Here is a 25392-nt window from a genome sequence, read left to right on the forward strand (position 1 = left end):
ATCTGTTGAATAGAAGTTCCAACTGGAAAGAAACCCTGTCGATGACACCAGTCACAGTAGATGGCCATTTTCCCTAACACATGGATGAGGTATATTTTCTGAGAGACCCAGACATCTCTATGCTGCTGTTCTATGAGAAAAGCCTCTCGCTTGCAGGAGATACTGGATAATCTCTAGGTTTGAAGAGATAGGGACCCTACCAAAAGATGATGTCTTTCTACATGAGGTTGGCAAAGGAGATTGTGCCATGCGGGAATTTCCCTTGGAGCCACTGACAGCAGAGCTAGGAAGTCTGGGAATCATTCTGCTTGAGGCTACAGAGGAGTTACTGTAATGGGGTTATCCTGAGAATCTGCGAAATCATCACCGTTTAAGACATGGTGTTTCAGGCAAAATGGGGGGAATCCGTAGACTTCCAGATTGTCCTATGGATATTGTAGGGTCAGTACTGGTAACCACATCCTAGAGTACTATTAGCGAATTGTTTCAAACAGCAAGACATTGTCATGTTCCCTGGAAGTCTTACAAGTGAGCACCCACACTTAAATAGCCAAAAATTTTGCAATTCAAATTACAATAAATATTTATACCAGAGCAAGTTTGTGCAGTATTGAGGATACAGAAGGTTTTTAGCCTTAGATATCCGCACAATATTCAATCCAAGTGATCTGATTAATGTACAGACTGTTCACCCATAAAGTGGTTCCTAAGCGCTGAACAAAAAAAGTAAAAATGGAGATAAATTGGGAACTGCATCAAGAGTCAGTTTGCTCTTTATAACAAATAGTTTACATACCATGTTAGTTTAATGGCCACAGACACTTCAAGTAATACATTTAAAAATCTACCTCAAACAGGACCACCTCAACAAGTGTAGAAACTGAACTTGTCCCTCTCAGTCTACCTGAAAAAAACGTGGCTTGGTGGATCATCTTGCTAGCATTTCTGGGTGGACTGCTACTGCTTATCCTCCTGGCTTTGGTACTATACAAGGTAACACTATCACTAATCTATTTTATCTGACATTTCATTTCAAATGTAAAATTATTTCTCACCACTTTCCGTCTGAATTCCAAATGACAGTCTTACATATGCCTTCTCTCTTTGACATTCTGGGATCTCTTACCAGCTGATATCCTGCTACATCCATAATTACTATATATCGTTTCTATCACTCCCTCCCCCAGCCCATAATATCCCAAAACCATCTCAATGTATTTTCAAGTTCTTCATTTGGAATACAATCTTGTAAAACATAAGTCACTTTAAAGTACCACAATATACCCATATTTTAAGGGGTTCATTTGTTCAGTGAGTAGGAAAGCAGTAATTCTTGCATGCTCTCTCTTATTTATCAATATCAGTTGTCTCTTTCCACTACAACAACACTTCTATTAATCTTCTGACTACCTTCTTCATATTGGCTTCACAACCCTTACCATTGTTTAGCTTCATAAAGGTTCTGCTAACCTCTAAAGATATCACACTGTTTACTGGTTCTCTTGTCGTGTCAATATTGTCCAGTTTATAGTCACCTTAAATTTCATTCATTCAGTGGATTCTCAAAGTATTAACTTCTTCAATCCATTTTTATTTTCTAAAATAATGTCTCCGTGTAATCCCTTTTGTGCCTTTGTTGGTCTCTTCGCATTTTTTGTCTTGCTTAATTCGCTTACAATACAATGTTTCATAATTTCATTTTTTCTCTATATTTAATTCTGATACAAATTGCTCAAACATCTTCCTCTATTCACTGGCCACTAACTTTTATTCTTCCTCTCTCTCCTCTTCCCAGGTTTTTCTCTCCCGAGCTTGAAGGCTCTTTCTCTTTTCTTTCCCTGTACATACTTCTATCACCAGGGCAGTTTGAGTGTGAGCACCCATTTTCCACCTTTTGTTTCTGTAGTGTATTTGTAAATAGGGTAACCGGAGATCAACGCTCCTTTACATGCTTTTCTATCAAATACTGTATCCACTTTCTTTGTCCCAGCATTTAGTATTAAATCTGGTGATTTGTGTGTGTTACAAATGTTGCTAATTGTAGCCTGTTTTGGAAACACTAGCGTTTTAAATCTGGTTAACAAAGCATTAAGTTTAGCTGTGAATATTATAATATAACTATAGACACTATCTTAGATGTTACTGCCATATTTCCAATTACTCTTTTACTTAAACATCCCTTGTGATTGGCGCTCAATTACTTATGGCATGGCTAAAAAAATCTATTAATATATCAAGTAACCTAAGTGATTTACAGTTCTATACTATACTCCAAACAGCATGGGTTCTTCCGACGCAAAAAGCAAGAGGAGATGGAGGAGTTCAAAGCTCTTGTGAAATCACAGTCAATGCACAGAGCTACAGCGGATGACGACAAATAGCGCAAAATGAAAGTTGTGCAGTATATGTGATGCAACCAGTCTTACACATCCTGGATACTGTTTAATATTTCCAAAGGAAGTGCACTGCCTTCCATGCACTTTGCATGGTTCATTGTAAGCACAACTAAGGCTCTTTGTTGTATCATTTCTGTGCCAACCTGCATCACTTTCTACCTTCTACCATTCCTGTTACTTTCTTCTCACCTGGGTGTCCAACTACTTCAGTCTTTTCTTGCTCTAATTGAAGAAGGATATCTTTGAGCCAATTCTGGAAGAGATTTGAAATATCTGACACCGTGGTCTGCTAAGTTAGTGCTGTGTAAGCCATACATCACAATGTATATTTCTTTAAATACAACATGTAAACATTTCTCCCTACTTAACCATGTGAGAGTTGCAGTGGTCTTGCCAGCCTATTTCATTTGTCTCAACTACCAAGTGGAAAAACCTCAGTTATTCAATCTGACCAAAAAGGTTTTGTTTCTGGGGACAAAATTGACTTGTAACTTATTAAAATAGAGATTTACATTATGGTTTTCATACAACTTTTTCATTTGCCTGCAAAATTTCAGCAAATTCTTTAAACATATATGCTTTAAACTTTTGCGTGCCTACTTGATACTGCGTTTACTTGAAAAAATGGTTTCCAAACTGGGCTTCTGAAGCCATGTTGTTCGTGTTTAATTTTTTTCTGATATTACAAAAGACAAAGATTTGCATACCACAGAACTAGGAGCTTTTGTGTAAGAGAGGGTGGAATTTTTTCACTGCATTCTCTCTTCTGCTTGCTCTAAGTGAGGGTGTTATTATCACCTATTCCAAAAAATTAGTCTGTGATAACTAAGGTAAATGAAAGGAATATGGAGAGAGAGAGAGAGAGAGAGAGAGAGAGAGAGAGGATGAGGAAATGAGAGGAAGCAGACGAGAGAGAGAGAGATAGAGAGAGGATGAGAGAGAGAGAGAGAGAGGGGGGGAGAGAGAGAGAGAGAGAAGAGAGAGAGAGATCTTTAAAAATCAATGGGGGTGGGCAAATACCAAGCACCCTATTCTTAAACTAGCCAGATGTGCTAATCACTATCTCAGAGAAATAGAGACAATTTTGAAACCCGGCATCATTTCATAAACAAATGTTTGAATACCACAAATAAATGTGGAAAGAGAGAAAGATGGTGAGCAGGGTCAAATGGAGACACCAACCCACAGAGCACGACTTCCACTCTACAACTGTAGAAGTCAGGGGTTTTCAATCTCGGGTACGCCAAGGGTCTGTCATGGGGTACGAGCTCCCCATGGCACTCGAATGAATGTTAGATGCCGACTTTCAATGTGCTTCAGCAAAAACTGCTCCTCGACCAACTAAGTTAATGAAAACAGTTTCAGCTGGTGTAATAATAATAAATTTGTTTTTGCAGCTCAGTACCATAACCTTGAAAATTTACTGCATAGCCAGGGGTAAATAACTATAAATAATTCTTTATTTTTTTTATGGAATCCATTATGTTTACAATATTATTGGGTATATCAGGAGAGTTATGTAGTTATTTCCCCTCTGTACAATTTTTTCCGAGTTGGTTTTGTTTTCCACATTATACAAAGTGAAGGAGGTAGTACATTACTGACATTACAAATACCCGAAAGGGTACTTGGGTAAGAAAAGGTTGAAAAACCCTGGTACTATAAGTAATGAAGCTTTTGCCACACCCAACAGTTGAGGCAGAACAAGCTAATGTCCAAGGGAGTGAAACTTAATGAGTTTAGCCATAATTTGGCACCGAATTAATCAAATGGCCTTTGAACAGACCTTCCGCTCAAATCCTCGCTACTTGGAACAGTTTGTCATGTAAACCATGTAAGTTTTGGGGTTTTATTCTCCTGGCCTGTTAGAAGTTGAATTCGCGTGTCATGATGCATAGAATCAAGAAACGGTGACTTTTTCCTACTTTCGTGACATTACAGAATGTTGAGAGCGCCTCAGTGGCGTGGTCGGTATGGTGCTGGCATACCACCTCGGTGGCCGCTAGTTCGATTCTTGGGCATTCCATTGAGGTGTGAGAGATGTCTATTTCTGGTGATAGAAGTTCACTCTCGACGTGGTTCGGAAGTCACGTAAAGCCGTTGGTCCCGTTGCTGAATACCCACTGCTTCCATGCAACGTACAAACAAACAGAATGTTGAGACATCCACTGTGCGACTTGCTTTTAAATTTGTCAAAATATACAATATTTAATGGGTGCTACTATAGTGTGATGTCTACCGCGCTACCCGCGACCTACTTTGAATAAAGCTAGCTACCTACAACTCGTTTTAAGACAACACGATCTGCTTGACCAGGTAGAAAATATACCTCCGCGCCAGAAATGTGGAACATCTATGCTAAAAAAAAGAAAGCGGAACAGAAACAGAATTCCTGCCAATATTGAGATGTCCCAAAAATGGTTGTCAAGCATATCGATCGTACGTGATGGAAATTAATTTTTTCACTATACAGATTTATAAACGGAGAAATCAGTACAAAACTACTGCTGTGTATTTAAAAGTGCACTTTGAGTAGCACACTGTAAGCAGTAATAATTTTTAATACGACATAAATTTGGCCATCTACAGCATTTCTTACAATACCTTTGTTCTGTGTGACCCGTCCTTGATCATACTTCTCTCTCAACTTCTGTTCCAAACTTCACTTCTCACCTACGAACAAATGTTACATGGCAGCTCCATGAATCTATCAAGGACTCGATGAACTAGTTCAACTGTTCAAAATAACTGCCATTCCCCTATATCTGACCCAGCTAGCACATCTACGTGATCACCACGTGAACACATTGCGAAATCGTTGTGGTCACGTTACATTTCTATGTGAAATAAGCGTAGATCTGTAGACTAGATATTACGTGGAAGCAACATAGAAATTTACGTGAAAAAGTCACCTCCTAACCACCAAAATAGCACTTTGGAATAATGTTCTTGTAATGATATTGAAAGGTCTAAATTAAAAACAGTACTCAATATTGAAAAATTTATTCTATCAAAAATAGTACATGGTAATTAAGACATTTATAAACAAAAGGAAATGTTATATAATCAGGTACAGTTCATAATTAGCTGATATTGACAAAAAAAGAATTACATTCCAAGGCTGGGTATAAATATATACAAATATATATTAACCCTTAACGCCGACTGGACGTATTTTACGTCGACATTTTTTTGTCTCTCGGGTGCCGACTGGACGTAATTTTTACGTCGACATACAAAAGTTTTTTTAAAAAATTCGCGGAAAAATACTTTTAGGCCTACCAGCCGAAAACTCTTGAATCACGCGCCTTGGGGATGCTGGGAGTTCACGATCAAGGTGTTGTTTTGTTTACAATCGTTACGCAGGCGCGCAAGCGCGAATTTCTTTCTTGCCGCACTAAAAAGTATCTGTGACACATCTCTGAAAATTATTTCGTCACTTTGACATAATTTTTTGTACCATTTTAAATTAGCCGTTACATAGAGTATTATATATGAAATGTGCGCATTTGTATGTAGAATACAACAAAAAAATACTCATGATTGTAGCTTTTATCAGTTTTAAGATATTTTCATATAAATAACGATAAGTGCCAAAATTTCAACCTTCGGTCAACTTTGACTCTACCGAAATGGTCGAAAAACGCAATTGTAAGCTAAAACTCTTATATTTTAGTAATATTCAATCATTTATCTTAATTTTGCAACTAATTGGAAGTGTCTAGCACAATATTTCGATTTATGGTGAATTTATGAAAAAAACTTTTTCCTTACGTCCGCGCGGTAACTCTTCCGAAAATATCATACATGCGATTGTGGTAATGTTTGCACCATTTTAAATTAGCCGTTACATAAAGTTTTATATATGAAAATGTGCGCAATTTCATGCACAATACAACTAAAAACAACCCATGGTTGTAGCTTTTATCAATTTTGAAATATTTTCATATAAAAAAATGATAAGTGACAAATTTTCAACCTTCGGTCAATTTTGACTCTACCGAAATGGTCGAAAAACGCAATTGTAAGCTAAAACGCCTATATTCTAGTAATATTCAAGCATTTACCTTCATTTTGCAACAAATTGGAAGTCTCTAGCACAATATTTCGATTTATGGTGAATTTATGAAAAAAATAACATTTTCTTTACGTCCGCGCGGTAACTCTTCCGAAAAAATCATACGTGCGATTGTGGTAATGTTTGCACCATTTTAAATTAGCCGTTACATAACGTTTTATATATGAAAATGTGCGCAATTTCATGTATAATACAACAATAAATAGTTGAAGGTTGTAGCTATTCTCATTTTCGAAATATTTGCATATAAATCACGATAAATAGAAAAAAACCACGTTCGGTCAAATTTGACTCTACCGAAATGGTCGAAAAACGCAATTGTAAGATAAAACTCTTACAGTCTAGTAATATTCAGTCATTTATCTTCATCGTGAAACAAATTCGAAGTCTCTAGCACAATATTTAAATTTATGGTGAATTTTTAAAAAAAACCTTTCTTCCCTCCGCGCGCGGATTCTCCGCCACAAATCTCCGAAATGCGTAAGTCCCATTCTCGGAATATTTGCTTTGCTCCGTTTTCATATTAGGCATTTCATAGAGTTTTATATATGAAAATGTGCGCAATTTCATGTAGAATAAAACGAAAAAATATTTGAAAGTTGTAGCTTTTCTTATTTCCGAAATAATTGCATATAAAAAAATATAATATACAAAAATTCGACATTCGGTCAACTTTAGCTCGTCAGATATGGCCGAAAACTGCATTTGTAAGCTAATATTCTTACAGTATAGTAATATTCAATCATTTGTCTTCATTCTGAAACATATTGGAAGTCTCTAGGACAATATTTAGATTTATGGTGAATTTTTGAAAAAAAATATGTGTTTACGTAAGCGCGTTACGAATTCATGCATTATTTTGTGATAATATTTTCTCTGTGTTGCTTTTAATCGTTTTACAATGTGTTATATATCAAAATGATCGCAATTTAGTGCACATTACAACGAAAAAAAGTAACTTGTTACCTTCAACCGTTTTGCGCACGCGCGATTTGAATACAATTATATATGAAATTTCGTTTTGCGCTATCATATATCGCATTATTTATATATGATAATGATAACTTTTTTCATTTCTGATGGTTGCATACTAAACTTCAAGCAATGACAAAAAAAGGAGCCCAAAAATGAACTCTTAATCTTGAAAACTAAGCGCGCTGTGATTTTTTGAAAAAAATATTTTTTCCGCTTACGCGCTCACTTCCAAACCCTCCGGCATACGGGAGTCATTTTTTTATTTACTGCTCCGGCGTTTTAAGGGTTAAAAGAAAAATTAATAGCTACATTCCAAGTGGGTAATAAATACATGGGAATTTATATCAAGTACATTCCATGGCTGGGTATGAATATTTACGAATATATTTTAAAAGAAAAATAGGTACATTCCAAGACTAGGCATAAATACATATGAATATATATTAACAGAAAATAGAGTGCAAAATACAGTAACAAGAATAGTATATTCCATGGAAACTAATATGTATCAAGAAAAATTTAAATTCAAGGGAATAAATAGTATACAGCCATAGATGAGAAAAAAAAAAAAGTCCATGAAGAGTACAAAATATACATTCAAAAATAACAAATTCCAAGTAGGCCATATATTAGTAAATACCTTATAGTACATGCCATAGTTAATGATGTGTTTTAAGAAAAATAATAATTAAAGGCCATAAATAGTACACAGCATACAAATATAGCTGAAAAAAAATTCCACAGAGTATAAAGTATATATTAACAAAAATAGCACACTCCAAATCCAAGCCAAAAATGGTAATATACAATGAGGAAAATAGTACATTCCATTTTTAAAGATATTGGTTAAAAAATTTAAATTCAATGGCAATATACGAACATAGATGAGAAAAAAATTCCATGAAGAGCATAAAATATATATTAGCAAAAACAGCACTTTCCAAGTAGGCCATAAATTGACATATAACAAAATAGTATTTAGATTCCAGAGGCACTGATAAGTGTAAAAAAAAAAAAAAAAACTCCAGGAAGGGCACAGATAATATGCATTCAAATATATTTGAACCAAAAGAATATTCCTGGAAGAGTATACAGCATATAAAAGCAAAAATAGGATGTTCCATGGGCAATAATATTTGAAAAAAAAAGTTAGGTATAAATATAGTAAAAAAAAAAAAAAAAAAAAAAAAAAAAAAAAAAACATATTTCATGGGCTACACATATATACTTTACTTGATCTCTCCTGGTAGCAGTTAAGAAATAAAAACTTACATTATGAATTATAAGATCATGAATTTTATCTTGCACAAGAAGGTTCTTAGGAGCGAGGAAGACTTGGTGCGGACTTGCTTGCACATCAACAATTATTACAATAAGTAGTAGCAGGTGGTAAATGATGGTTATGTGGTATAGAGAGTGGGAAGTATGATGGCAGGAGAGAGAGAGAGAGAGAGAGAGAGAGTGTGTGTGTGTGTGTGTGTGTGTGTGTGTGTGTGTGTGTGTGTGTGTGTGTGCACTCTGTCTTGATTTAATCTGCGCCTAGTTTTCTGAATCGGATGACTTGTGCTGTTAAATAATTGGGTCTTTTAGGTTCAGGATCCTGTGGGAAGAGATAACATTACGATGTTAACGTAGAGAATGTTGACTTTTATTAAAAGGAATCAAAATTTATTACAAAGCATATGAAAAAGAGGAGTTTTTATATGGGGGTTGTATGAGATGTTTAAGAAATATGTTTACCCTGACAACATCTCAAAAACAGGTACTGGGAATAGGGAAGAACAGGCAAGAATGTGTGCAGTGGAAAGGATTTACCTGAGAGAAGCATGTGGAGTGATAAATAATGGGGCAAGATTGTTGGGAGTGTTTGTGCACAAGTGGAGTGAGAAGTAGAATGGAGAAGGGAATATGATGGATATCGAAGTGCTGCTTTAATACCAAAATGCATATTCATTATTCCTTAATATAAAAAATGATCAAGTTAAGGGAATACCAGAACATTAAATCAAGCTCAATGCTCACCTTATACTTTAGGCCACCTTATCTTTTAGGGACATGGTTCAGGGCTTCACTTATTTCGTCTTCCACTTCAGATAATTTTGCTTTCTGTAGTTTCTTAAGCATGCTCCTTTGGGTAGAGAAACCAAAACATATGATGCAAGCATGATTCAATTTACATTTTAGAGAAATCAAAACATATCAAAGGTAGCAAGACTTAATTGTTGTTTTAATTTCATCAACCACAGCAAACGACAAAATTTTAAAAGTAATTTGCATTTTTTTATAACTGTACAAATCCGAGTTCTTTACTAAGGTTTGTATTTGTGAAGGAGCAAATGTTATTTCACTAAAGATAATGCTGTAAGTTGGTGTTGTAACTAAGAAATTCTGTACACTTACTGATGACAACTTTGCAGATAGGAAGATCAGTAAATGGTAGCTTTCCTTTTCTTCCCTTTAGACTATGAGGACCACACACTATTGCTTCCAAGCTTTTTAATCCTATGAACTGTCTCTCCAAGGCTGTGCCATCCTAATGATGACAAATACAGTGTCTGCAATATATAGAAAGAAAATAATAAAATTTACTTTTCTCATGCATAAAAAATACCCTTATATTCAAAGTATCCAGGATGGTCCACTATAAATAATGGAAGCCCCAAAACACTTGAAACAGCAGTTCCAAATCTCCAAGATAATACAACTTGTTCTTACCAATTTCTTTTTGAATGTTTCATCAGTTAACTTAGTACACGAGTCATCCAGCACCTCTAAACTGCGTACTGGGGCTGGCAAAACATCATCCACATCCTCCCCTCCTGAACCTACAGCAGAAGCTACAGATTGTATTAGGTTTACCATCAGCCACTGATTTTCCTCAATTGTTTTGAGGCGTGTCAACATTGTAGCTCTGTACGAGCAGAAAGATTACCAGTCTCAAATCAATTATTTTTCAAAGCAGAGGTGCTACAGTATATTCAGATATTGAGCACAATTTTCTTTTTGAAAAATATTTAAAAAATACATGATGAAAAGTATACCATACCTGCAGCCTCTGCCTCTGACACAGCTACAAATCCTCTTAGATCTGAATCTGCAGATCTTGAAGATGTGGCTGTGAGAAAATTGATTATATATGAATATACTGTGTAACTTTAAGGTGACATATATTTCACCACACCCAAAATGAATGCAATCAAATTACAGTTTAAAATAAAATTCAGTATTTCATGTTTAAAGGGATATTTGTACATAAACATTACTACCTTCATCTGCAGCCCCAACTAGAGATAATCTGAATTCTGAAATAATAATTATTGCAGATCACCTGTTGAATCTTTATAGATATTCAGTAGAATGAGACAATGTCAGTTTTAATTGTCAGTCTTTGAACTCCATATATCCAAGTTCCCTAAGATACTTTTGCGAACAAAAGCATAATACTTGTGCACATAACTTACCTTTTGTTCAACTGGAGTTTTCCCTTAAACCTTTGTGAGACCTCTGGAGTGGATTCTGTAGATGAATTAATATTCATTATTTCATGCCAACAATGCAACTCAAAATACATCTAATTCATATCATAATTTTAAAATACCTGATTTGTTGTTCTTTATACAGCCATTTTTATGGACTTCGTTGGTAGGGCAGTGAAGAGCTGTCTCTGGAAGATGCACCAAATCCTCCTGTAAGGACAGTGTTGAATGTAGTGGTAAAGGTTGACAATTTATATTTAGACAATGATCAAAGTTCCCCCAAGCCACCAAAACAAACACCTCCCCCCACAAACAAAAATTAAAACACTACCTATTTCAAATACTTTTGAGTGAAGGTAGGTGGCTTGGTCCAACTTCATATATTAGTAGATGATGCAACTGGAATAAACTATCACACAACTTTGTAACTAAGAAGGATGTTTATTACCTTATCTAACCTAACCTAACCTGGGAATCATATCCTTACCAACGTATTTAGGCCTAGTACCTACGGGGGGATCGGTCTACGCCATTCCCGTGTCCCACCACCCCACATTCCCATTGGGTCTCCCTTACCGTAGGATAGAGTTCAGATAAATTCTAAGTTAATTACACCCGACCCTTAAAAACTAATGTTAAATTGTTAATAAGCAACCAAAATACTATAGGAAACTGCAATTTCTCAAGAAACACCCACCATGCCTCAGATACTAGGCTATGTACTTAAGATTAACCAAGCCTACAGGCAGCTTTACTCTAGTTCTTTTAAATTAGTTACTAAAAACTTATGTGCGACATTTAGCTAATGTATTGCTTTACATGCTATGTTATACAGGACAAAAATTGATACTAACACTAACAAAACCTATATACATATACGGTATATACATATACACACCTTAATTTCCTTAAGAAAAGCACTTTGGAAACACCGTAACGGACTTACGAAACGGTTGCCGGCCGCCGGGATGGATTATGGGTCACGTATGCAGCAGCAGCAGAGGCAGAGCTCAATTTGAATTTGATCTCATGTAAATTCTTTGCAACGGCGCTTCTTGAAAACAATAATTAGTCGAATATACAGACACCGAACCTGGTGTGGTTATGTCTTTCAAGATTCATTTTAAGTTTACTCGTAAACCAAAGGAGATTGAGGTGAAATATTTTTGTGTTTCTGTAATACTGATAAACTAGCATCCCAAATAAATGTGCTAACTATAAGAAATTAACCTAAATAGACAAATAAAAATGGCATAAATTTTAAACTGTGACCATCGTTTGATCGCTCCTTGGTTGTTCAAGTGAAGAGCAACAGAATAGAACAAACCCAATCAACATGTTATGAAAAATTCTTCATATGCTCTTGATTCAATCATTCTTGCCTAAAAAAATTAGAGAAGTTGATAGCGAAACAGGACGTTATAGCAACGTGATATGTACGTCTAACAACAACATCATAATGCAAAAAATTTTAAGGTATCCAGTAACGTTTTTTTATCATCCTAACATAGAGCAAAATATTCCTACTACAATCTACACTCATATATCCTTGTCGGGCGGATGACCCTCTGGCCGTAGATACTACGTGGCACTTTGGTAGAAATTAACATTCACCTTATTTTCACTTTGCCTCAACGTGAAAATAACATGGAAAATAATATTCACCATATTTTCACTATTTTGCAACGTGGAAATAGCGTGGTGTGTTTGCTGGGGAGGTACTGTGCTTTTCTGAATATATCGTGAATATGTAAGTCATAACTAAGACTTAAAAACTGCATCTTACCTTCTGCAGTTTGTCTACTTTTCACACATACACATATGTATGCATATATACATACATTAAATATATATATATATAATATATATATATATATATATATATATATATATATATATATGTGTGTGTGTGTGTGTGTGTGTGTGTGTGTGTGTGTATACACACACACACACACACACACACACACACACACATATATATATACTATATATATATATAATATATATATATATCTATAATATATATATATATATATATATAGATATATATATATAATATATATATATAGTTTAGTTATAATAATTAGTACGTACTATTAACTGAACGAAAAAGACTGAACTTGTTTCCATCCAGTACAGATTACTTTTATTTTTTTATTGTAAGAACGATCGTGAGCGATACTTTGAAAAACAGCCCCCTTACTTAAGGATATTAACTTCTAAATTATTTATACAAGTAAATAGATACATAAGCTGAGGCAACAGCGTGTTTTAAGTCCAGTGGACATCCTGAATGAATGTTTAACACGAATATGAATAATCGGCCTATTTGACTCCCGAATGATGACGTATATTCTAATCAGAATGAAAAGGGTAAATGCGTTTTCGTAAAACTGTTAACAATGTGGAACTGCTGAGATGTTTCAACGTTAAAATGTTAATTTTAACCGACAGACTACTCTAGTCGCACATTACAATACCGTAGTACTACTAGTAACCCTACAAAATAAGGTAAAAGCAAAAGTGAAGATAAAACATCAAAACGTTGGACTTCCATTGGCCTAAATGTAGGGCGTCATTCATGTTGCTAAGCCTATCAGTGGCTCTACAGAATTAATGTAAAAGCACAATCTTGAAGTAATATACTTGGCTTCACGACCATGAAAATAACAAAGACATCACTTCAGGATACAGGCTTAGACCATTGTTTTTCTAGTCATCATATTTACCATCGAACTCATCACGTCCATTATTATTACGATCACTTTGGTAGTCATCTTAAAAATCAAAAACACATTATATACTCTACTTACCTATCTGAATAGTAGTAAAAATTTATTATCACCGGATGGTAATAAAAAATCTTGTCCCTTGAGATCACAATCACTGCAGTCATTATTACACAAATCTGTTGTAAAGTAAACACACATATTACACCATCTATAGCATTAATAACGGACGCAACTTGACACTAGGTCAAACCAAACGGCTTGCAGGGAGGCCACCGAAAACGCATTGAACCAATGAAGTCAAGAGAAGTGGTAGGGCGGGGCGGGGGAATGGTTGTTGAGGAGGAAGGCGAGACCACTTCCTAACCAGAATAATGGTCGAAAGCTTGGGGAAGGCCGAAACATTTCTCGGTGCTACTTTGCTTCAAGGCCTTGTTTGGCTTGTTAACCATAGAGCATGAATCGATGGCCGTACTGAAAGCGGTCTCCTGATTTCGATCCAGCTAATAGTACCATTACGTTATTATTATATATTGCATCACTTTACCAAATATATCGTTCCGATCGTTTTTTTTTTTTTTATTTTTCAGACAATAATTAGCTTGAGAAATTTTTTTTATCATATGAAATTTGGCATCTTTTATCACAAGTATAAAATAAAACATGGAAAATCCCTTTTTTATGCAGGTTTTTAAGTAGTTTATCCGAATCATTATGAAATATTTCATGTTTAGATAGGAACAGGCCTACCAACCACGTAAACAGATTACCATCTATATGTATATTGTTAGTTAATGCAAATAATACGTGAATGAAGGGAGTTTGGCTTATCTAATGTAATAAAGTTATCATTTGTTTAAAGATTTTTCTGTTAAAAGAAAATACGTTATTTCAAGTTAAAATATGAAATATAATATTAAAAATATTATAAAATTGAAAAATTCCTTAAATTGATTTAAGCGAAAAGTGGTGAAATGCGCTGATGTGCGCGGTTCGGTTGGCACCCTTGGAACATCGAACTTTGAGGAGACTGGTGTTGATGCCATGATGTCTTATGAATCTTACATATGCCAATTTTCTTTTTAATATAAAAAAAAGGTCAAATTAACAGACCATTCTTTATGAATATGGAGAATTCAGATATACCAGGGAAGGAAATTAAAAATATTTGTTATCTTGTTATAAATGAATGGTCTATTTCGGGTCACATATAGGCCTAGAATGATCGAAACTGGTAAACTACATATGTGTGAACGGAGTGATCGGTGCTTTAGGGAGTTACAGTAAATATCAGGATGTGAATAACATTCATAAACTGAAACTGGCTAGAAACCGCGCACTTACTAATCGGATAAACATAATTTACTGATATTTTTCTTTAATTTTGTTGGAAAGAATATATTGCCTCATCTTTTAGATGATGTGGTTCCTTAATTATATTCTAAAGCATCTGTTAAATTTTTATCAGTTGATATTTTCTGCTAAATGAAATTTTTTAATGTTACGATCAATATTATCTACCACCCATTACGAATATTAATAATATATGGATATGGAAATATATTATTTCCATATATTATTGGAATATATGGAAATATATTTTGCTGTTTTACCTCATTATGGAGAGTGTAAACATTTATCTCTCAAGGAGTGACTGATTCAGTCCTCAGAATTAGGCCATTCAACACTGAAATGATCAATTACCTATTATAAGATTCTCTGCCTTTCACAGAATAGGCAAGGACCATTAGGCCTAGCCAAAATTTTATTTCAATTTTTTTTTTATTTTGATTATGATGACTATACAATACCTAAAAAGTAGATTTGTTTTTAACGCTTGTACGCAAAACTTATAGGTCTACACTTTTGAGTGCTAAAATAAAACCCTCTTCAGACAGAAAAAAATTGTAAAGCAAGTAAAAGGATGTCGCTCTAGAGCAATCTGTAACCAATTAACAGAAACTTAGGCTGTCGCCATAGCAAATTATGCGCCTGCGCGGACAAGAAAATAGTTGCCAGATATACTGCTTGGTGAATATTTTCATAATCATTGACGCAACTGATGCAATAGTTTATGTGACTGTACTATAATTTATTACTTTTATTTTTATCTTTTTTACTACTATCATTATTACTGCTGCTGGGATTATTATTATTATTATTACTGGACTCAATTCCACATAGAAAAATTACCTTACAAAACCAGGTTGGCCTAAGCACTACAACCATTGTGATTAAAGCCTAAGTGTCTGCCCTTGGATCTAAGCAGTGTCTAACATAAATGGTTCCTGTAAATTACGGGGCTTTCTTTGCATACAGCCACTAAACACTTAACTAAACAGTAATGTACAATCACTAAACACTTGCACCTAACATACATTCACACTTAATAACATTAAACACTCACTGAATACTCAACACTCACTATTTTTTTATGGGCACTCATTATACATTAAAAATTCACTAAACGCTCACTATGTACTCACTATACCCCCAAAAACTCAGTAAACATTCACTAAACACTCATTTAATCCTAAACATTCATTAAACACTAAACATTCACTATGCACTAAACACTCACTAAACCATAAACACCCATTAAACACTAAATACTCACTAAACCCTAAATGCTCATTAATCCCCTAATCACTCACTAAACACTAAACAGTGAATAAACATTCACACACCATTCATTAAACATTTAATGAACACTTACTAAACTTGCTAATAATTAGTGCATGAATACTTACACACTAAACACTCACTGAATACTTACACAATAACCATTCCCTAAGCACTAACATTCACTAAACCCTAAAAACTCATTAAACACACACACTTAACATTCATTATGCACACACTAAACATTCACTAAACCCTAAACATTCACTGAGTGCTTGCACACTAACAGTAACATTCATTAAATCATAAATACTCACTAAACATTCACTGGATACTTACACACTAAACACTAAACAAACACTAAACACTTACACACTGAGTATTCACTACAACCTTAACATTCACTAAACATTCACAGAATACTTACACAGTAAACATCAACTTAACACTAGCATTCACTAAACACTCACTAAATATTCACTGAATATTTACACGATTAACATTCACTAAACATTCACTAAAGCCTTAAGACTCACTAAACTTCCACTGAATACTCACACAATAAAAATTCAAAACATTCACTAAACACTTACTCACTAAACCCTAAACATTCGCTAAACACTTATTTAACATTAACGATAAAAAAATGTCACAATCCCACTAATACCCCATTCAATTTGCGGGTTACGAGAACTTTAAAAATGGCCGCAAGTCTTTGCAGCGCTGCCCTGGTGGAAGACCACCGAACTACGTAGTACTGGTATAGAGATCACAACTCCAGGTATTTATATACCTTCTATGTTGTTATCTATGCGTCACCTACTCCGAGGCTAGTCTAAACATGGCAGAAGCTCTTGGGACACAGTGTTTAGTACTAGCCCATCCGGGCCAAAATATGTAACCCATCTCCATATTGTGTGGTCGACAAATTACACTAATTTATGTTGTCATGTTAATTGCTCTACAGCGAAGTAATATATAATAAAAGAAAGGAAAATGCATTTTCTTCAAGTAGGTCTGCAGCAAAGAGGCATTCGAGCATGTGTTGGAGGCGCCCGTTCTCATAATTGTTCTAGAATCGTCAGGTGGGATGTGGAACTCGACAGGCACCGACGTGTCGTTAGGAACGAAGCGTATTATGATGCAACTTTTCGTCTAAATTCTTCTAAAAATTTCTTGTCGTCTCGGGAGTCTGTGACGTCAATGCTCCGCCCCCAGATCGCCTTATATATACAACTGTTGAAGTATCAGAGAGCAGCAGAGATCATCAGTAAGAGACCAGCAGAGATCATCTGATCATCAGAGAGAGATAAGAGAAGAAGGAACAGATGAAGGACAAAAGAGGAGGAAGGGGCACAAGAATTTGATCGGAATCTGGTCAAGTCGTCGTCAGGGAGTGGACGACCAAGATATTTCGACGTTGAGCAAGCCTTCAGAGAAGAAACGACCTACCAGGTGGTTTCGAGGAGTTCCTGCCCTTCGAGTATCAAGAATAGACATTGTTTTCTGCAATACCGGAGTCAAGAAGACGTCTGAAGTTACAGTTCTCCTTTTGTGAAACCATTGCTTCGAGCATTGATTTCCGACAGCTGCAAAATTGGCCAGCAAGTATTTTCATTACCTCGCTGTTTCCTCAGTTCACGCATTGTAAGATTTTACTTTTGTTATGTAAATAGGAGAAACCATTCTGCATTTATCTGTGTTTGTAAACTTGTAAATAAACCTTTGTTCTGTTTGTGTCTCTTTCTATATTTGTATCCCCAGTTTCAACTGTTGGTGTTGGATTCTTTTTGTTTAGTACATTATCGAACCTGTGGCCGACCTTGCAGTACGTAACATATATATATATAGTATATATATATATATATATATATATATATATATATATATATATATATATATATATATATATATATATATATACGTACTGCAAGGTCGGCCACAGGTTCGATAATGTACTATATATATATATAATATCCACATATATATACTATTATATATATATATATATATATATATATATATATATATATATATGTTACGTACTGCAAGGTCGGCCACAGGTTCGATAATGTACTAAACAAAAAGAAATTCAACACCAACAGTTGAAACTGGGGATACAAATATAGAAAGAGACACAAAACAGAACAAAGGTTTATTTACAAGTTTACAAACACAGATAAATGCAGAATGGTTTCTCATATATATATATATATAGTATATATATATATATATATATATATATATATATATTGTTACGAAGTGCCAAGTATCTGGTTACCATTCATCAATTAGTACCTCACCAAATACCAGACACCTGAACCCTCATAACACGTATTAAACGACTGAATACTCTAAAGGCAACAGTGATCCCTTAACACTTACCAGTATTGCAGAAAATCAGACTAAGTTCATCAAAACAGGTGTGAAGTAATCTTGTAAGTGATTAAATTAATCAAAGGGCATCACTCAATCAACAACTTTAAAAGTCTAAGTATTTCCCTGATTTCAGAAGTCTAAGTACTTCCCTGGTTCAAAGTCACTTCAAGTAAATTGAAGGAAAGCAAATCAATTACCACTCTATGTTTCTACCTATCATCAACATAATCATAATCATATATACTGGAATAAAAATAAAAACGCTTATAAAAAATTTTATATACAAAAATTATTATTAAACTCAAAATTTATAAGTGAAATTCACAATATCAGGGAAAACTACTGTTACTTGAAAACAAAGTAAAGTTTAATTAATTCTTCAATCAAATTAAGTAAAAATGATATCAAAATTAATTTATCACAAAATTCAAGAAAATTAATTCAATCAAAATCCAAAAGTGTTAGGCAATAATTGAAAAATTTAAATTAATTCACAAGTGCTAAACAACAACAAAACTTGAAAAGAATTCTAAGTAAATGCAAATTAATTCACAAATGTTAAATTTAATTAAACGTGCAATGATTAAGCAATGAAAATAACTAAGTCAATTAAATTGTGAATGCAAATGACAATATAAAATAAAAAGGCACACTTCAATAAGATAATGAACAAGTGCACAAACAATTTAAAAAACACAAAATACAAAAAATACGCAATGTGTAAAAGTGTAAACCTTTTCACTCAAAATATTATAACCATCAGTTTTTACCAAACCTTCACAAACACCTGTTATTAGTTATTAGTTAACCAAACCATCATAACCATTAAATATTAGTTATTAGTTAATCACTGTTCCTAACAATTATTAGTTATTAGTTGCAACTAATGAAAATATAACACACTTCACCTTGGTATACCAATTTCTTTCTTTCTCTGCTGCAGGCTTGAATCACGCTTTCACAAAAACCAGGCGCCGTTACGAAACAATGTTTGTTCAGATTCCACAAAAGAAACTAAATAACACTAAATAAACTCTAAGAAATATCAAATATGAAATTCTAAGTTACGAGTGACCAATTTACGTTACGTTAATATAATCTCAAGGATGTCGAGTGAGAGAGAGAGAGAGAGAGAGAGAGAGAGAGAGAGAGAGAGAGAGAGAGAGAGAGAGAGGGAGAACTAACCGCCTCGAGGTTCTATGATATAATGAAATCTTCTTCCTTTGCTAAAACTGGACAGGGCAGATAACCCAAAACGTTCTTGGCACAAATGCTTCCAGTAGCTTCGAAATCTGATGCAATCTCACATACAAAATGTGCAATCTCCACGTGGCTTTGATCAAAGACATACGCGTACGAGTCCAGTCTGTTGGAAAAAAAAAAAAAAAAAAAAAAAAAACACACACGTACTCGACTGAAACGGAGGTTGAGCGGGATAATTAAGATTGACATGTTTTGATAACAACGCAATAGTCGATTCTATCGCTATCACATGCGTTGACAGATTTAGGAAAGTAAACGGATCTCGCAGACCCTCTAATCTTACAGTGTTGACATAAAAGTTAAACATTCGTAGTTTTGAACAGACAGAAAATCTCTCTCTTTCTTTTACATTCTACTTTATAAATATATATATTCTTTTATATTATGTAATGCGAAATCTGAACACACATTTAAAACATCCTATTCTAAGCTATCTAGGAATCTGAAAAAATGTTACACAATCTACATGACATTTCAAAGAGGGGAAATATGCATTTTGAAAGTAGCCATATATAATAATAATAATAATAATAATAATAATAATAATAATAATATAATAATAATAATAATAATAATATAATAATAATAATATAATAATAATAATATATATATATATATATATCTATATATATAATAGATATATATATATATATATATATATATATATATATATAAATATATATATAACATATATAATTCTGATTCTAGCTCGTTCACTCCTAGAAAATGTAGTTAACACTGAAAAATTTGACCTTGAATGGAGGACGAGAGATCAGAACAAAAAGAAAAAAAACTACTAAGGCATAAAGCTGATATTACTGAAGAAGGAGGAATTTACATAAAAGCTGGACTTTAGTTTAAAATGCATTGTATTTACATTAATTTGCAGAGGTCCAGGAGACTAATAAGGGGGTCGATTGGTTGATCCACCGGAAAACGTGGCTAGGGGCACCCAGACACGGTGTTTGGAAATTTGCGCAAACGGATTGAAAATGAAAGCTTGCTCCAAGGGTTTCCAATTCCAACCACAATCAGGCAAGGTGTTTGTCTGCAAAGAGAGGACACTGGCATAAGGCAGGGGGCACACAAGGGCGAGCGTTACACGCTACTTTCTTTCAATCAAAAAGTTACAGGTCATTCATGGGGAAATGAAATGACTGGGAATTTACACAAAAAGAACTATTTCGTTGCTTGAATTTACTAGGAGGTGGGGGATGTTCACTAGTATCAAAAGGGGAGCAATCACAGAATTGAACCTAGATGGGGAAATGAGAAACTAAACAAAGGAGGGTTGCCGTCGCCTTAGAAAAAGGAAATGAAATACAAAGGTAAAATCGATTCCCTGGCTGAACTGGAATTACTCTCACAGTACCTGGATCCTGGGGGGCTTGAACGTAGTCTTCTCCTTGATGTTTCTGTGCAGGGGGATTGAACGTAGTATTCTCTTTAATGTTTCTGTGCACTATGGAAATTTAAAAAATACTTGGGACTTCTCAGAGGAGACCAGGGGGGGAAGCACAAGGGGGGAGAAGGTAGCAATCCTTTTAAATCCTCGTCTCTGTAGGGGGTAATTCCAACAGGCAATGGGAGAAGAGATAGCTTTTTCGAGAGAATGGATGTTTAGAGCTCAAAGGGGCAACTTGCATATAGACAAAGATGCATGAAACTGGTAAAAGACTTTACTTTCCTTGGTTCTGGCTTAAAATCTTGAACACCTCCCCATTCTAGAGTACATCTCAACCCTAGACAGGCTGGAATGGACAAGACAAGCCGTAAACAAGGACCAATTGCAAATATAAATTACTGAGCCTTCCATTCTCCATTGAGTGGACTTATAATATAAGCAATATTCAAACTCTGCCGATGATAATATTCATGAAGTCTTACTCGACAGGCAGAGGATTAAGTATAATAAAGTGTGACGTGAATAATGACTAACTTGCTATATATATATATCAATAAAGAATAGAAAAAGGAAATGAAATACAAAGGTAAAAACAATTCCCTGGCTGAACTGGAATTACTCTCACAGTACGTGGATCCTGGGGGGCTTGAACGTAGTCTTCTCCTTGATGTTTCTGTGCACTATGGAAATTTAAAAAATACTTGGGACTTCCCAGAGGAGACCAGGGGGGGAAGCAGAAGGGGGGAGGAGGTGGCGTCTGCAGGGCGCAGGTGAGGAGCTCTGACCTCTCTTAGGTCTGGTATGCTTCTGAGCGCGAGCTGCTGGCCTCCAATCCTTTTAAATCCTCGTCTCTGTAGGGGGTAATTCCAACAGGCAATGGGAGAAGAGATAGCTTTTTCGAGAGAATGGATGTTTAGAGCTCATAGGGGCAACTTGCATATAGACAAAGATGCATGAAACTGGTAAAAGACTTTACTTTCCTTGGTTCTGGCTTAAAATCTTGAACACCTCCCCATTCTAGAGTACATCTCAACCCTAGACAGGTTGGAATGGACAAGACAAGCCGTAAACAAGGACCAATTGCAAATATAAATTACTGAGCCTTCCATTCTCCCTTGAGTGGACTTATAATATAAGCAATGTTCAAACTCTGCCGATGATAATATTCATGAAGTCTTACTCGACAGGCAGAGGATTAAGCAAAATAAAGTGTGACGTGAATAGAGACTAACTTGCTATATGTATTCCAATAAAGAATACTCTTAAAATATAATGTCTCACTGAGAATAACAATGGATAGCAATTATTGGATATATATGAACTTAACCTACAGGTAAATTACATCAGACATATATAATACTACTATGTATCTTAATTGTTCAAGGCAACACATACTATCTGTTTACCCTGATGGGGCGGGGCGATATGACGTGTTCAGGTGTGTTAATGGCCCTACGATTTCGTTAAGTAACTTGTCTCATAACATACATTAGTGCAAACTAACAAGGGGAAAATTAATGAAGTAATTTTTCGTAGGGATTGAATAAGATAAAACACAAGAAAAAAATGTAAATTTCACCAAAGACATTGGCAATTTCACAAAATATAAAGACTAGGTATTAACACTAAATCAAAAAGCTAATCAACCAATGTATAAACGATCCAGGCTTCGAAATTGTCTCTAAAGCTATAGCAACGTCTGCTGGCTAAAATTTTCCCTAGTTAAATGGAATTCTTTGTGGCACTTTTACGACAGTAGTTCATAAAGAAATACTAATTTATAAAAGGGCAGAATAGCTGGCAGGTTTCGCTCTGCCTAAGCAGGGCATACAATATACAATAAACAGAAAGTTACAAAAGGATAAGAAGGAAGTAGAAGTAACAGAATCTGGCACTCTCCTCTGGATGGAGAGGGTCAGAATTCTCTATAAGAGGATGGCACTGTGTCAGGCACTAGTGCAGAGAGGCTATTGGCTCTCGTAAGGTTTCAGGAAACCTCAACGCCCTTTTCCCTTCTTCCTTCGACCTCTCCGAGGTCGGTTTGACGATGCCATGGGGAGGCTTGAATGATTCAAGCCCTTTGAAGATTCTGTAGGGGCATCGGCTCCAGCTGCTGCGACAACTGGGGCCTTGGCTCCAGCTGCTGCGACAACTGGGGCCTTGGCACTCATCCCCATGCCAAATGCTGCGTGGCTCAGTTCCCCCGAGTTCTTCGGCCAAATAGGATTCGGCAGAGTCATTACTTCGAGACCGGTTAGCTGCTGACGGAGGGGGATTGGCTGAGGTAATGGTATTTGGGATGGGCTTACCCGTTGGGAGGACCAACTCTGGGGCGGTCTGCGAGGCCACACCACTGGTGGAGTGTCCACTATTGTCATGGGTGTCCTGGAGGATTCCTATTGGAATTGGCTCTTCCTTGACTGCCGGTATGGGTAGTGGGGCCAAGCCAGCAGAAGGGGAGTGACCGGGACTTAAGAGCTCCAGGAGGAAGGAAGACTCGAGTCTTGCCTTGGCACTGCCACTGAGGCTGTTCCTGGCTTAGTGGAAGGACTCGAACGTGGCTCAACATTCTTGAGAAATGGAGCCTGGCACCTTAAAGTAGCACTGGCTGTGCAGAGGTAGTTCTTGGAGGCCCGTGGAACAGGTCTGGAGCTATGTGAGGGGGGGGCCCTGATACAGTATAGAGGTAGGAGGAGACTTAAAATCTTGTCCTAGCAGGACATCATAACCTCCTGGTATATAGGTTGCTACTGCCATGGTACATATCTTAGACCGGTGAGGTTGTGTGACTCTCAACCGGACAGTAGGTAAGAACATCTTGACGTGGTTGAGGCTCTCTGTCGTGATGAACTGGTGCCTATCAACCTGAGCTCCATAAAGAATTTTGTCCTCTTGGATAATGGATACTTGCGCACTGATGTCGTCGAAAGCTCAGACCTGGTGGGCAGGATAGAGACCTCTGGGAGGTGCGACAAATATGGGGCCCTGAGCAGGAGGGCCTAGAGCTGACGAATTCGTCATGGCCATAGCAATGGCAGAAACAGGAGTTTTCTTAGGCATCATGCCCAGGCAGCAGTGTGCCATGCACTTTGCATGTGTCACAAAAACTCTTGCTAAAATCAGGCCTGGGCCTGTTGTTTCTGTTCCAATGGCTGTTGCTCTTGTTATTATGATGATTGGGTAGTCCATTCGGATGAGTGGCGGCAGCTTGCTGAGGAGGATCCACCTTTGAGAGGCACTGCTCCGTGGTGTGACCTGGTTTACTGCAATGCCCACACACAGGTTTCCGAGGACGGTTATTGGGGCGCTGGGTAGGCGGAAAGGTGGCAGCAGGAGTGAGGGGGAGAGCAGGGCGTATTTTCTTTCTTAATGAATTTTGCAGCAGATGGTGGGTGTCATAGGCGTCTGCCCACTTACAGCACTCCCGAACAGTTTTAGGGGCCTTGTTCACTAAGTGGGTGGCAAGCTCAGGGGGAGCGTAGGACAGAAAGTCCTCTAATTGAAAGAGTTCTAAGACCTCCTCAACAGATGTTGCGTTGGAGGCCTTCGTCCACCTACGGAGTGCTGGTGTCTTCTTTGCTACCCACTCTGTCCATGTATGGTTAGCCTCCTTGGGCATAGTCCTCCATTTCCGCCTCCACCGATCTGGGGTCAACTCGTAAGCCCCAAGGATTGCCTCTCGGACGAGGGCAAGATCTTGCCGCTCATTCAGGGGAAGGGCCTCGAATGCAGTCCGCCCTTTGCCAGCGAGGTGCTTGCCGAGGAGGAGGGCCACTTCCTTGGGGGTTGGATTGAAGTTCCCGAACACCTGCTCAACATGATCGAACCAGATGTCAGGTTCGTTATCGACCCAAGTCCTAATTAGGCCGCCCATGCTATGGAGGGGAGAGGGCACAGGGGGCGTGGGACTCTGGACTGCCGTAGCTAGTTCATGTGCTCTTTCTTTCTCCCTTTCGACTGCTTGGAATGCCCTCTCAGCTGTTTCTCTATTCTCTTGTGCTTCTCTTTCAGCCACTTGGAAAGCTCTTTCAGCTTATCATTCACCCAATTGATCAGTTTTGTGCCCTCC

The 25392-nt window shown here is 36.4% G+C and overlaps 2 long non-coding RNA genes across 6 annotated transcripts in view; both read right to left on the reverse strand.

The window, feature by feature from the left end:
- Nucleotides 1–8954: 8954 nt before the first annotated feature.
- Nucleotides 8955–14259, reverse strand: LOC135202735 (uncharacterized). Of its 5 annotated transcripts, none has more exons than XR_010311809.1 (9): nucleotides 13739–14259; nucleotides 11048–11135; nucleotides 10911–10965; nucleotides 10716–10751; nucleotides 10496–10564; nucleotides 10165–10286; nucleotides 9850–10004; nucleotides 9472–9577; nucleotides 8955–9049 (listed from the first exon to the last, which is right to left on the reverse strand). It is a non-coding gene; the product is annotated as an uncharacterized LOC135202735 (long non-coding RNA). The 5 variants fall into 5 exon arrangements; XR_010311811.1 differs by lacking the exon at nucleotides 13739–14259 and adding an exon at nucleotides 11824–12602 and having other exon boundaries at nucleotides 10165–10274; XR_010311808.1 differs by lacking the exon at nucleotides 13739–14259 and adding an exon at nucleotides 11824–12601.
- Nucleotides 14260–20697: 6438 nt separating this feature from the next.
- The window catches only part of LOC135203126 (uncharacterized), a 228735-nt gene continuing 224040 nt past the window's right edge, over nucleotides 20698–25392 (reverse strand). The window contains exons 3-4 of the long non-coding RNA XR_010311869.1: nucleotides 21291–22174; nucleotides 20698–20966 (exon numbers count right to left, since the gene is read on the reverse strand). This is a non-coding gene — a long non-coding RNA (uncharacterized LOC135203126). The remainder of the gene's footprint in view (nucleotides 20967–21290; nucleotides 22175–25392) is intronic.

Source organism: Macrobrachium nipponense, chromosome 33 (genome assembly GCF_015104395.2).
Source record: "Macrobrachium nipponense isolate FS-2020 chromosome 33, ASM1510439v2, whole genome shotgun sequence".
NCBI classification, from domain to species: domain Eukaryota; kingdom Metazoa; phylum Arthropoda; class Malacostraca; order Decapoda; family Palaemonidae; genus Macrobrachium; species Macrobrachium nipponense.